The sequence below is a fragment of the Suricata suricatta genome, chromosome 3, assembly GCF_006229205.1.
Source record: "Suricata suricatta isolate VVHF042 chromosome 3, meerkat_22Aug2017_6uvM2_HiC, whole genome shotgun sequence".
Classification (NCBI taxonomy): Eukaryota; Metazoa; Chordata; class Mammalia; order Carnivora; family Herpestidae; genus Suricata; species Suricata suricatta.
Window position 1 is genome coordinate 32,899,564 of NC_043702.1, and position 13,794 is coordinate 32,913,357.

Genomic DNA, 13,794 nt, shown 5'->3' on the forward strand with positions numbered 1-13,794 from the left:
GGGTTCTATGAACAAGTCATACCTCTTGATCTGGGAGTTTGTATTAAGGCCAGAAAATATTACATTAAAAAGATGAGACCTTTTTTTTCTCAGGATTTGGGTGTCAAATTCATTCCAGTTCTTAAGAATACAGCCCAAGGGTGAGTCCAAAGGAACAGAGGATGAAGCTCGGGCTTCATCTCTCTCTCGAAACAAATAAAAATAAACTTTAAAAAGAGAAAGATGGTACTATGAAAAAATGCATGTTCCTAAATATTATGAAATATATTTATAAACTTGCCAATCTAAAGAATTCTAGTGTAATAGATCACAACTAGTTACTATTTAGTTTTTGCTGGAGACTAAGGTTCTAAGAGTTGGAATTCTGCTACATGTAATTAAGACTGATGGAAATGATAAGGAAAGCAACTCTGTGTGTAGGAAAGTAGGAGACTTGTAAGAAGGGCATAAGGAATGAGAATACATTTTTTTAGGGGGAAAAGAAGGTAATTTTGTTCTAAAATGAGACTACTTGTGGGGCGCCTGGGTGGATCAGTCGATTAAGCCTCCGGCCTCGGCTCAGGTCAGATCTCACGTTCATGGGTTTGAGCCCCGCATCGGGCTCTGTGCTGACAGCTAGCTCAGAGCCTGGAGCCTGCTTTCAGTTCTGTGTCTCCTCTCTCTGCCCCTCCCCCTCTCGTGCTCTGTCTCTCTCTATCAAAAATAAATAAAAATTTTAAAATAAAATAAAATAAAATGAGACTACTTGTTTGGAGAAAAAAGACTTAGGACAAAAATCTGAATGCAAAAAAGTTGTAGAAGGTCTATGAAGGGAAAACTCCAGAAAAGAATTTTATGTGTGGTCAAGATGAACCAAGGTTGAAATGAATGGGTTTTAAAGGTACACTGGTATGAGACTGAAATTATGCTTTTCTCTATGTTAGAAGACAAAGTTTCCTCAGGTTGTTGGTCTGCTCTTGATAAGAAAATGAAACAAAAGTGTTGTTTTTTTATTTTATTTTTTAGCTGCCCAGAAAACCAAAGTTTTTATGTTGTGTCTTTATCAGTTCTTTAATGATTTATAATCCTAGTTAGTTAGGTATGTGCTTTAAAACTTTGAGAGTTTTAATAAGCTTCCCAGAGATTTAATTTGTAAATGAAGTGGGTTTGTTTGTTTTTGTTTTTTACTGATTAGGCTTGTTTATCTGGTATGTTAAGTTACTTGGGAAGTACTGTCAAATAAATGATGATAAGCTTTAAGTTGTAGTGTGTGCGTAAATGCTCTAACTGTCTTATAAATTACATAAAATCCCTAAAGTTTTTATATGTTCTGGCATAAGGTCATTACTTGAAGTATGAGAATGTTTTTTGTCACAGAAATAACTGGATTTCCTTGTCAGTTACGTTATAATGAACTCTCTGATCTTTAACCATGTCCATTTCTAAGGGGCTTTTTGGTCATTTATAGTTATTGTTCTGATGCTCTTGCAAAATGAGTTTTTTCTATAAAGAGACTCATGCAAAGGACTTTGGGGGGGGTCAAATACAGATATTTGATATCTTTAAGATCATAAAACTGAACTGGGTAAGAATTTCCAGAACTAAGAAAAAAAGCTGTATCCAAACAACTGTAATTAATAACATGGGACTGAATGAATTATGGAAGATTATGGTTTTTGTAATTTTTGTTTGAAGCATTGCTAGTTCTCTAATGTTTGCTCTTCCCGATTGAGAAAGTTTTCTCTTAAAATATCTATGACTTACAGAAATGTGATAAAGTAGTCCTTTAAGAACAAATTGAAACATTTAACTTTTCTTCCTACCTGAGCCCTCTGAAATTGAGAGACTCTCAGTGAGTGCGTAAGTTCAGTGAGAATCTATTCTCCTTGCAACAAGACACCATTGGAAACGGTTATATTACCAAGGCTTTCACTGCAATGTCATATTTGTAAGAGACCTACAAAGACTCAGATATAACCAGACCACTGTAAAGAATTAAGGTTCACTTTATGAAGCCAAGAGAGTCCCATGGAAATGCTGGCCTAATACCTTGCTTACAGAGTTCCCAGCAGCCTTACCAGATAAACGTCACTTCCTGGCAGGGGCAGGAGCCTCAGGATATTTTGGGCATCCTGAGAAGAGGAATTTGCCCAAATCTACAGGTACTGCAAGCATGTCTGATGGTTAGTATTTGGCTTGGCTGCTGGCTTCAAGAGTGTATTAAAAGTTCAATCTCAAGATTCTTTATAAAAAGTTCCAGCCACTGGATGGCTCATTTGGTTAAGCGACCAACTCTTGATTCCTTCTCAGGTCTTGATCCCATGGTTTGTGAGATCGAACCCCATTTTCAGATTCTCTCTCTCTCTGTCCTCCCCCTGCTGACATATGTACTCTCTCTCTCTCTCAAAATAAATGAACATTTTTTTAAAAAAGAAAAAAGTTCTAGCAAAGTGAATTTTAAAAGAACCTATATGATCAATCACTATTCTTGCTGAAAGGTCAAGTTCATTAAAATTGGATTTGTTTGGGGGCACTTGGGTGGCTCAGTAGATTAAGCATCCGACTTTGGCTCAGGTCATGATCTTGAGGTTCATGAGTTTAAGCCCCGTGTCAGGCTCTGTGCTGACAGCTCAGAGCCTGCTGCTTCAGATTCTGTGTCTCCCTTTCTCTCTGCCCCTCTCCCACTCACGCTTTCTCTTTCTCTCTCTCTCAAAAATAAATTTAAAAAAAATTTTTAAATAAAATTGGACTTGTTTTTTAAATGAATTAGTCTTAATTTGGCTGTCTCTGGAAATAAAGGTGCATTTAGAGAGAAATTGTTTCAGTAACACTTCTGCAGAGGTTAAATTCTAGCTCTGATTGTCTTTAAATGTTTATTGTTTACCTAAGCTAGACAACTTGAGATAAACTTCAGAGAAAGTGTCACAGTAGCTCATGTATAGACAGTCTTCGTCCTTGTTATTCTGTGGGGATAATAACAGAATAATGGGCCTGTGGTGATTTGAACAACTGGAAAATGAGATGACTCTCTAAAAATCGTATAACTCAATATCACCGTGACCAATACTGTATGGCTGGAATGACAAAATTGCTCCTTAAGAGCCAAAATGGACCCCACTCCGTGGGGTTAAATATGGACTTATGGAAATAATGGATGGTCCCACTTCCTTGTGCATGGATTGGATATGTACTTGGAGATGCCCATACCGCCAGACAGGTCTTCTCCCGCTTACCAGTGATTCCTCATAAGTGGGATATTGTTAAGGTTAGACATCAAATAAAGAGGGCTCCCTGATAGGTTTTTTCCCTTAGCCATATTTGTCCCAGGAGCTCCCTCTATTGATATGAAATTGCAACAAAAGGCTTTAGCCAAGCATACAGTGGCCACCTTTAACTAAGCCCAAGATGCAGTCACCAATAAATTCAAAAGGTAGCCTTCCAAAACCAAATGGCCCTTGATATCCTGACTGCATCTCAAGGAAGAACTTATGCTTTATTAAGGCAGAATGTTATGGGAGTGCCGGGGTAGCTCAGGTGGGTAAGCATCTGACTGCAGCTCAGGTCATGATCTCACAGTTCGTGAGTTTGAGCCCTGCTTTGGGCTGTGTGCGGACAGCTCAGAGCCTGGAGCCTGCTTAGGATTCTGTGTCTCCCTCTCTCTGCCTCTCCCATGTTCACACTCTCTCTCTCCTTCTTGCTCTCTCTCTCTCAAAAATAAATATTTAAAAAAATTTTTATAAACCAGAATGTTATGTTAATCCAGATTACCACATTAATGTGACAGTTGCTAGAAGATATGAATACTCAAATTGGCACTTTAGAGGATTGATCTCTCTCTTTTTTAATTGGTTAAACTCCTGGACTGGAAGAAGATTTTGGTCAACGATCAAAGGCCTTGTATTCAGGCTTCTCTTTCTCATTACAATAATAATAATCTTATTTCATTGTCTTTTCTGATGTCTCTCCACATGGTGGCAAGATTCCTTCACTGCCATAACTTCAAGCCAATAAGTGATCCTTTCTACTCAGAGAAATGTATGCATGTTGTCTACCTTGGATTCGGCTGCCTCTGCCTTTCATAATTCCTACATATAAATTCCCACTGACCAATGTTGACCCATAGGTAGATACATCTCTGTGCCCCTCATTTAGCAGGAGGAAGCCACGAAAGACAAGACCTCCATCCAAATGCCAAAGATTTGTCATTGTCAGTCTGTGAGGGAGGAATGCAGAGGCCCCTTTTAGGAATAGCTTGAGCAAGGCAGAAGGGCCCACCACCATCGCCAAGCTGAATGCAGAGAGTCTCATTAAGCAGCCCACTTCGAAATAACCATATGCCCTAACTGATCAATTACCAGACACAGTCCCTAAGATTAGCAAAAGAAAAAAAAAAAAAAAGGAAATTCCATATGTTCCCATACTCCCTCACTTCACCCTATAACTGTGGCTCCTCACCACTGCCTCACTGCAGACAGTCTCTCGTTTGCTGTCGTGCCCAACACTTCCTTGCAGTGTTTTCAATAAACTTCTGTCTCTTGAAAGAAAGAGAAAGAAAGAAAAAGGAAGGAACGGAAAGAGAGGAAGGAAGGAAGGAAGGAAGGAAGGAAGGAAGGAAGGAAGGAAGGAAGGAAGGAAGGAAAGAAAGAAAGAAAGAAAGAAAGAAAAAGAAAGAAAGAAAGAAAGAAAGAAAGAAAGAAAGAAAGAAAGAAAGAAAGAAAGAAAGAAAGAAAGAAAGAAAGAAAGAAAGAAAAAGAAAGAAAGAAAGAGAAAGGAAGAAGAAAGGAAGGAAGGAAGAAGAAGGAAAGAGAAAGGAAAGAAAGAAAGAAGAAAAGAAAGGAAGGAAGGAAGGAAGGAAGAAAAAGAAAGAGAAAAAGAAAGACAAGGCACCTGGGTGGCTCCATCAGTGGAGCATTTGACTCAATCTGAGTTCTTGATCTCAGGGTTGTGATTTCAAGCCCTGCACTGTGTGTGGAGTCTAGAGAAGAGAAGAGAAGGGGAAGGGGAAGGGAGGGAAAGGAGAAAAGCTATTTCCAAAAAACTAAATTTGTTATAAATTCATCCATTCATTTGACTTCACATTTATTATCTATTGTATGCCAGTTATTGTTGTAAGGTGTGGGGATATACCCAGTTCCTGTGCCTGTAGAACTTAAATGTTTATTTTTGAGAGAGACCGACAGACAAAGTGTGAGCAGGGGAGGGCCAGAGAGAGAGGGAGACACAGAATCCGAAGCAGGTTCCAGGCTCTGAGCTGTCAGCACAGAGCCTGATGAGGGGCTCAAACTCACAAAGACAAATATCTTCATAGCATTTTGACACAGTCATCTTTTGTTTTGAAGACAAAGCACAAGAGGTGTGGAGAAGCATTCCCCTGGATCCTAAATGATGTCACTGATGAGAACAACAGATGTTTAGGGTTGTGGGTCCTGCCGTTGCAGCGCTGATCAAGTGCCTATGTGTTCCTTAATGAACTTAGATTTTGAGTACACCTGTGATATTCAGATCCCTCTAAAGACCAGAGCTCAGGGAAGTAGCCTCTTTTTCTGGGTGTTAGAGTGGCACTGCAGGTGCTTATCTAATTCCTGTGGCTCTCTGGCAAGGGCCCATTTGGGAACAGCTGAATGAGTCAGTGGCACTTAGCATAGCACCCTAAAATGAGATCTTCAAAGACAAGAAATGATGAAAAGAAATTGAGCAACTTGGACATTGTCTTTTCCACACTGAGAATATTCTCAGAAAGCCACAAATAGGGCTATCCAAATGGAAAGCCTCCAAGTATTCACTGGCTGATCATATTTGTCACTTCACTAGGGCTACAGCATCACACAAGGGGGTGCCCATTTCCAAACCCAGTACGCAAGCTAATTTTGATGATCTAGTTGGATTCTTAAGTCACAATTTCTCTAATTTATTTATTCAACCTCTACTGTCTTATACTATTTATTCTGGCCTCCTACACCTCCATTCCAAATACTGAGACACATTGCATGGGAAAGTTACTGAGAATGTTGTTAGCAGCATCAGTCCCCTTCCTGGGTCTTTGGGAAGAGCCTTTTTGTGCAATGCCAAAGTTTCCCTAAATTCAATCCAAGAGAAGATCAGTTAACACTTATCCCCTAAAAGCCTTCATTTCCTTCCCCTCGGTTGTTTTGCTTCTGACAAATTTGTGCTCATGTCTAAAGAGAAGAAAGGTGGAAACAAAAATCCTAAAGTAGTGGTAATTAGTGCTAAGCGTTGACCCAGTCAAGTGACTTCCTTCTGTGCCTGTTTCCTTTGTATCTTTGCTCTTAGCCACTCTCTACACAAGATCCAAATCCTGCTTTTTTATTTATTTATTGTGAGAAAGCATTTAAATATAAAATTTCACACAAACAGATTTGAAGTAATATCTGCTCTCTAGATGGAGATGGATTTGACCAGATGAGTCACATCTACTCATTATTTTCTTTGTAACTGCTTTCCCTCCTTCTTTGTTTTTGAAGTTTGTCTCTATCTAGTCTGCCCATGGTGCTTGGAGTTGGCACAGCCAGAGTGTAACCACAAGGCTCCCCTCAGTTGACTCACTGAGATTGGCATGACAGAAAGATGAAAAATGCCCTATTCTCCAATGACATTGCTGAGTCTACATCAGTTTCCTAGCACTACGTACACACTTCATGTTTCATGAAACTAATGAACGTTTTTCTTTCATTCAAGTGATGATATACACATTTAAACTACAACATAGTCGACGCTTTAAGAAGTACTGTCATAAATATTGGTGGTATTCCTCAGGGCTCTTTTCTAGAAACTATTCTCTTCTTACACCCTTCCCCTGTGTGATCTCATCCACTCCCTTTCTACCTACCCTGAAAACTCCTAAAGTGTTTCTGGCCCTGACTCTTCTTTCGAACTCCCAAATCACAGAACAAACTCTAATGGACATCAACCATTTGGGTTGATGGCACCTCAAACTCAATGTATCCAAGTCCAAAGTCATGATCTGCTCCCTTGAGCCTGTTTATCCCCTAGACTTTCTCATCTCAATAAACACACTGCCATCTACTCAATTGCTTGAGCTAGAAACCCATGAACCATTATTGCCTCCTCCTTTTTCCTGTGACATCTGATCAATCACCAAGTCTTACTGTGTCCTCCCTTCTCCATCCCTACTGCAACTCCCTCAGCCACGCCCACCATTGTGTCTCATGTGTCCCAAAACCCCTTACTGTTTTTCCTGCCTCCTGAGTTGGCCTATCTAATTGTTTCTCAACAGAGTTGCAGTCAAAATGATCTTTCTAATATGAAAACCAGCCAAATCCCTTCTCTGACAAAAATTGTTGTCTGACTCATTAGAAGTCCCTGCTGTACACTTCCACTGCATCTGGTGAGGCCCTTAATGTAAGTTTCATTGTGCTTTTATTGAATTTATTATCTGCTTTCCCACTAGCCTCTAAGTTCTATGGGCACAGAAGGATGCCCGGGCGACTCAGTCAGTTAAGCGTCGGACTTTGGCCCAGGTCATGATCTTACAGTCCGTGAGTTTGAGCCCCGCATCAGGCTCTGTGCTGACAGCTCAGAGCCTGGAACCTGCTTCGGATTCTGTGTCTCCCTCTCTCTCTGGCCCTCCCCTGCTCACACTTTGTCTGTCGGTCTCTCTCAAAAATAAACATTTAAGTTCTACAGGCACAGGAACTGAGTATATCCCCACACCTTACAACAATAACTGGCATACAGTAGATAATAAATGTGAAGTCAAATGAATGGATGAATTTATAACAATGTTTTGTAAACCATGGATTGTGACCTACCAGTGGATCATGAAATCAAGTGGATTTATAATGAGTTTTCATTTTAAATCAAAGAAAAAAATGGATGAAGTAGCATGTAATAAAGGTATTATTTCAGGCAACTTAAAAAAATTTTTTAATATATTTATTATTGGGATATCGCATGAGTCAGGGAGGGGCAAAGAGAGAGAGAGAGAGAGAGAGAGAGAGAGAGAGGAAAAGAGAGAATCTGAAGCAGGCTCCAGGCTCTGAGCTGTCAGCACAGAGCGTGACTCGGGCTCGAACTCACAAACAGTGAGATCATAAGCCAAGCTGAAGTCAGACGCTCAACTAACTGAGCCACCCAGGTGCCCCCAGGCAACAACTTTTTATCATAAGATGTGTAAAATATATTTCTTATAGTGAGTTGCAGTAGAATAAAACGGCATGAAAGCCGTTTGTCTGTCATTAAGCATGCATGTTTTTTTCCTATAATGAGAAAAAGCAGCTTTTCTGCTTAAGAAAACTTAGGGGAGGGTGAATTTCAAACTCCTTGGCAACTGAAAAGGATTCCTGCCTAGGGGATTTGTATTTTCACAGATTTCAAAGCCCGAGTTTCAAGGAAGTTAAGTGCTTGCTTTAGAGTTTTAGGTTTCTGTAAGCAAATGATAGAAGAAGAACTTAAAATTCTCCTCCTGTCTGGCAACTACTGCCATAGGCCAATTAAGTTTAAGAGTGCTGTTTAAATCTATTTCCTCAGAAAGTATATCTTTTTTAAATGTTTATTTATTTTTGAGAGAGAGAGAGAGAGAGAGGCAGAGAGCGAGGGAGACACAGAATTGAAGCAGGCTCTAGGCTTGAAGCTGTCAGCACAGAGCCCAACACAGGATTCGAACTCACAGGGAAGATCATGACCGGAGCTGAAATCTGATGCTTAACTGACTGGGCCACCCACGCGTCCCCCTCCGAAAGCATATCTGAAGTATATTTTGTCTTATGTCTTGGAGAATTTGTTAGCTGGCTGCTTCTCCAGCCTTCTCTTTAAAAGCTGAGTGCCTGAGCCAATGAGGTGCTGCCATTCTGTTTCCATAGCAATAAAAGAAACAAACCTTCACCTGCCATCTCCCAAGGACAAACCTTACAACTCAAGGCCCAAGTCAAGAGAGTCTGAATGAAATGTTGACTTTCTCCTCTAGTTTGACTTTCATTACAACACTGAAGGATTCAAACTGGACTCTCCTCAGAAGGGAACTTTGTGCTTGTGCCAGTTCAGCCTTTGTAAAAGCCTTGACTGGATTTACTGCAAGTCCGTTTCTCTGCCCTACACATACTGTGGATTTCCTGTTTTAGCATTTCAATCACTTGGAATGACCAAAGTCTCGAGTTCTGGAACTTCTAGATTTCATCTAAAATGAATGCTTATTTTACATTGATGAGAAACAGTTTCTCTATGAAATTGTGATATCTTTAAGACTTTGACTTGGAAAAGGACCACATGGGAGAAACAAATCTTTGAGCAGTCCCAGGTAAGCTTTTTGGAAAAGTTGTTTTATGTATTTTCTCCATCTGGTTATTAGCACTAAATAGTGACCTTTCTGAAAGCTCAGCTGTTCACTGGTGACTACAGTGTCACCGATTGACACATTCAGTTGCCTGAACCTCAGGTAAAATCATTAGGGAGAAATACAGGAAAGGAAAAGAATAGGGGGAATGAATCCTAAATCACACATGGGTGATCTCACACACACACACACACACACACACACACACACACACACACACCCCTCTATGGTCTTAAAGCCATACAATGCAACATCAAGCCAGTGGATGCAGTAGATCTATCTATGCCAATGTGGAAATAGCTACTAGATACCCTGTTGTATAAAAAGAGCAAATACATGGCATAGTGTGTAAAGTATACTCTCATTTCTGTAAAATTTTTTTAGACTTTATATATATTATATATATTCATATTCATAGAACGTTTCTGGAAGTATACACCCCCAAAAAGCCTGTTAACATTGGTTTCCTGGTGGGAGACTATTAGAAGTAGAGGGTTGACATTTCAGTCATTGAAATATTGAAATGCCACCATACTGGTTACATATACAGTTGAGCCTTGAACAATGTCAGGGGTAGGGACAGTGACCCCCATGCAATCAAAAATCCTAGTATAACTTTCGATTCCTCAAAAACATAACTACTAATAGCCTACTGTTGGCCATAAGCCTTACCCATAACATACAGTCAATTAACACATATTTTTATCTTTTATGTATTATATACTCTAGTCTTACTTTAATACCTAACTTTTTCTTAATTTCTCTTGGTGTTCCTAGGCTACATGGTTCAGCTGTGAGTTTTTCCAAATTGTCACAAATCTCCAAAAATTTTTCCATTATATTTATTGAAAAAAATCAACATATAAGTGGACCTGCACAGTTCAAACTATTGTTATTCAAGGATCAACTATTCATTTTCCAAGCCATTCAGATGTCCTGCCTGCCACGTTGGTTGCCCCAGCCCCTCCTCGGGTACTCCCAGACCTCCTCCTGACTAGGCAACTAAGGGTTAATGCGTGGCACAGGAGTAGGGGTGGAGTCCTGCAGAAGCCCGGTACAGCCTGATAGACCAGGGCTCTTTTGATTGTTCAATAGCCATGTCTTACTAGTTGTTAAATCTTTTGAGTATTTATCTGTGTAAGGGTTTGGAAGGAGAGGCCTTTACTTTTTAAAAGCAAAAGAATGTACACCAAGGCATTGTTTACAATAGAAAAAAAAGAAAAGACAAAACCCAAATGTTCATCAATACAGAACCGGCTAAAAATATAATGGATATGTCTGTAGGATGGAAATTCATGTAGCCATAATGATATAGAAATAAATCTTAGACTTGTTCTATAGATTTGCCTTAAGTATAATTTGAATTATGGATTTACTTTAAATTTGTTTTAAAATAATCTGGTATGTATGGAAACCAATTTGACAATAAACTTTAAAAAATAAAAATTAATTAATTAATTAATTAATTAATCTGCTTTTAGAGGAATGGGCTGGGTATAGATAAATGAGATTAGCCATAAATTGCTAATTGTTGGGTGACTGGTGGTTCACTATACTGTTTTCTTTACTTTTGTGCATTTAAAAAAATTTCTCCACAATAAACTTAAGTTTAAAAAATGACAATATGTCGGGGCACCTGGGTGACTAGTCAGTTAAAAGTCCAACTCTTGGTTTTGGCTCAGGTCATGATCTCACAGTTTGTGAGTTCGAGCCCCCCCGCCAGGCTCTGTGCTGACAGTGTGGAACCTGTTTGAGATTCTCTCTTTTTTTTGTCTTTCTGTCCCTCTCCTGCACTCTCTCTCTCACACAAAAATAAACATTTCTAAACCTATAAAAAAAAAAGATGATATCTCTATAGTTACTGATATTAAAAGAAGCTCATGACATTGTTGATAAAAAGAAAATGTAGAATGCATCTATAGTTTTTCCCATTTATGGAAAATTATTTAAACCTGTTTCTTTAGAGAGAATTCTAGAGGTTATTAACCAAAATATTTTCAGTGGTCATCTCTAGGTGTTAGATAATTTTTGTCCCCTGAGGCTTTCCTATATCATGATTTTCTTTACAGTGAGCCCATTTCAATTTAACACATATACAAATAAACCTATTATCTCCAAATATTAGCGATAAAAGCTTCTGTGTGTAAAAAAATCACTAGGGTTTATAATATTCCTAACCTTAGTTACCAGGTTTTGAGAGCCTAATGTGTACAGGCAGTATGCCAAGAGCTTTCCTGACATGGCCTCATTTCTTGTGTGTTACAGCCCAGTGAGGCATGAACTTCCATGTCCCCATTTTGCAGGTGAGGAAACTGAGATTCAGAAAAGTAAAAGTAAATGTTTTGAGGTCCCGGAGCAGTGAAGCAGTTGGAGCTGTTGGGCAAAGTCAGGCCCACCTGACTCAAAAATGCAAGGAAAATTTTAGTAAAGAATGTTGACAGTGGCGCTTGGGTGGCTTAGTTGGTTAAGCATCTGACTTTTGATTTCAGTTCAGGTCAGGATCTCACAGTTTAAGAGTTCAAGCCCTGTGTCAGAGCCTGCTGGGAATTCTTTCTCTCCCTCTTTTGTTCCCCCACTTGCTCTCTGTCTCTGTCTCTGTCTCTCTCTCTCTCACACTTTTTCTCTCTTTCAAAATGAATAAACTTTAAAATAAAAAATAAATTAATATTTTGGAGGAAGAAAAAAACATATTCCTGATATTCTGGCCCAATTTTCATTTTTAACCATATCATTTTCTAGCTTTGGTACATATAGGTACATGCGTGTATGTAATTGTATCCATTGCATATATGCCATTGTATATCATTATTCTTAAGCATTTCATGTTCCCACAGGCTTTTAAAAAATCAGCTAAAATCTATGTAAAACTCTATTACTCTTCAATAATTTACCAATCATTTTGGTTTTTTAATTCTAATTTTTAATAGTATCCATAACTTTGTAACAATAGTTACATTTTTGTAGTTCATCTGTGGATCTCCTTTCTTCTTGTTGACTCGGTCCCTGTGGTTACAGCCACTCAGTTTAGTAGACAACAAATATTTATCAAATACCATTGTGGACAAGTCGTTTTTCCAGCATCCATGGGGACACAGAGAATGACACAGTGGAGTCCTGCCCTTCAAGAACCACACAGTCCTGTTGGGCAGGCAAGAAATTGAATAAAGAAGGCAGTTGCTTGGAGCTGGCCTCCTCAGCTTCTCGCTTCCTGTGCCAGGGACTCCCGCTAAGGCCCCCAAGTTCACGATCGGCCCCTGTCCTTGCAGGAAGCAGATACAAGGTCCAAAGCATCAGCAAAGCCTCCCTCTTGCTCTTGCTGCATCCTCGTTTCAGACCCTCCCCTGAATCCTAGCCCCTGGGCATCATCTTCTTGGCTAGGACATTCCACCCCAACTGCTTCTCTGGCCCTGTCTCCCTGAGATCTCCTGACTGGGTCCCTATGAACAGCAGAATGCAGACAGCTACATATGGCAGCCTTGTCATCTAGTCTTTAGGCCTCCACTGTTTACCCAGTCTCTTTGCCTCCTTTCTAGCCCAGACCTTGGTGCTACCCTGCACCAGGGCACAGCCCATCCTGTACCTGCCTCCACCTGTACATCCTGCCTTTCTTCCAAGGCCGGGTCTCTGGCCCTAGCTGCACAGCCCACTCAGCTCCCTTCCTGATGGTACCACAAGTTCCCTAAGGACACAGTGCAAGTGTTCCGTGTTCCCCAGCATCTAGCACAGTACTCACAGCAAGGGTCTGTAAGTATCTTTGCTGTTAGATGAGCATTTACAGGTGGCCCAGGAATCACTTCATCTCTTAGAGTTTCAATTTCCTAATCTGTAAAGTTGACTCAAGTTATGATTCCCTTTAGCTCTAAAAATCATCAGACCACACAACCGGGTTTCTCAAGCATCAGTCATGTTACAGAAAAACACTTGTTTCATTTTTTCAGCTGATTCTTAAGCAAATTTATTCTAGTGTACTATTGGAAACCAGTCACTGACTTGGAAATTTGAGTGAAATCCGCTATCATTGTAATCCTTCTATTGGTCTGTTGGTTCTCCTAACATTTTGGCATTGGTTTTTCTTTTTTATCAAATAATCCACTGATATCATTTAAAAATTAAATTGTGTTACATAACTTTTATTTTCTTAGGTCTCTACGTTTCTTTTTTTTTTTTTAATGTTTATTTATTTTGAAAGAGAACATGAGAGCATGAACACGGGAGTGGCAGAGAGAGTGGGAGACAGAATCCCAAGCAGGGTCCATACTCAGTGCAGAACTCAATTCTGGGTTCTATCTCACGAACTGTGAGATCATGACCTGGGCTGAAATCAGGAGTTGAACACTAAACTGACTGAGCCACCCAGGCTCCCTAGGTTTCTATGTTTCTACTAGTAATATCACCCCAATCGCTCTGTTTCCTATTATAACTGCTCTGTCACAAATTTAGTGGCTTAAAACAATATGAACTTATTCTCTTACTAGTTCTGAAGTCAGATGTCTGAAATGGATCTG

At 39.7% G+C, this 13,794-nt stretch overlaps 1 protein-coding gene across 4 annotated transcripts in view; it reads left to right on the forward strand.

The window, feature by feature from the left end:
* The first annotated feature begins 6,838 nt into the window (after positions 1–6,838).
* The window catches only part of FLACC1 (flagellum associated containing coiled-coil domains 1), a 35,955-nt gene continuing 28,999 nt past the window's right edge, over positions 6,839–13,794 (forward strand). The window contains exons 1-2 of one of the 4 annotated variants that reach the window (XM_029934079.1): positions 6,839–7,359; positions 8,820–9,253. The gene's annotated coding sequence lies outside the window, so the exon portion shown is untranslated. The remainder of the gene's footprint in view (positions 7,360–8,819; positions 9,254–13,794) is intronic. The other 3 variants (XM_029934081.1, XM_029934084.1, XM_029934080.1) reach the window with 3 other exon arrangements.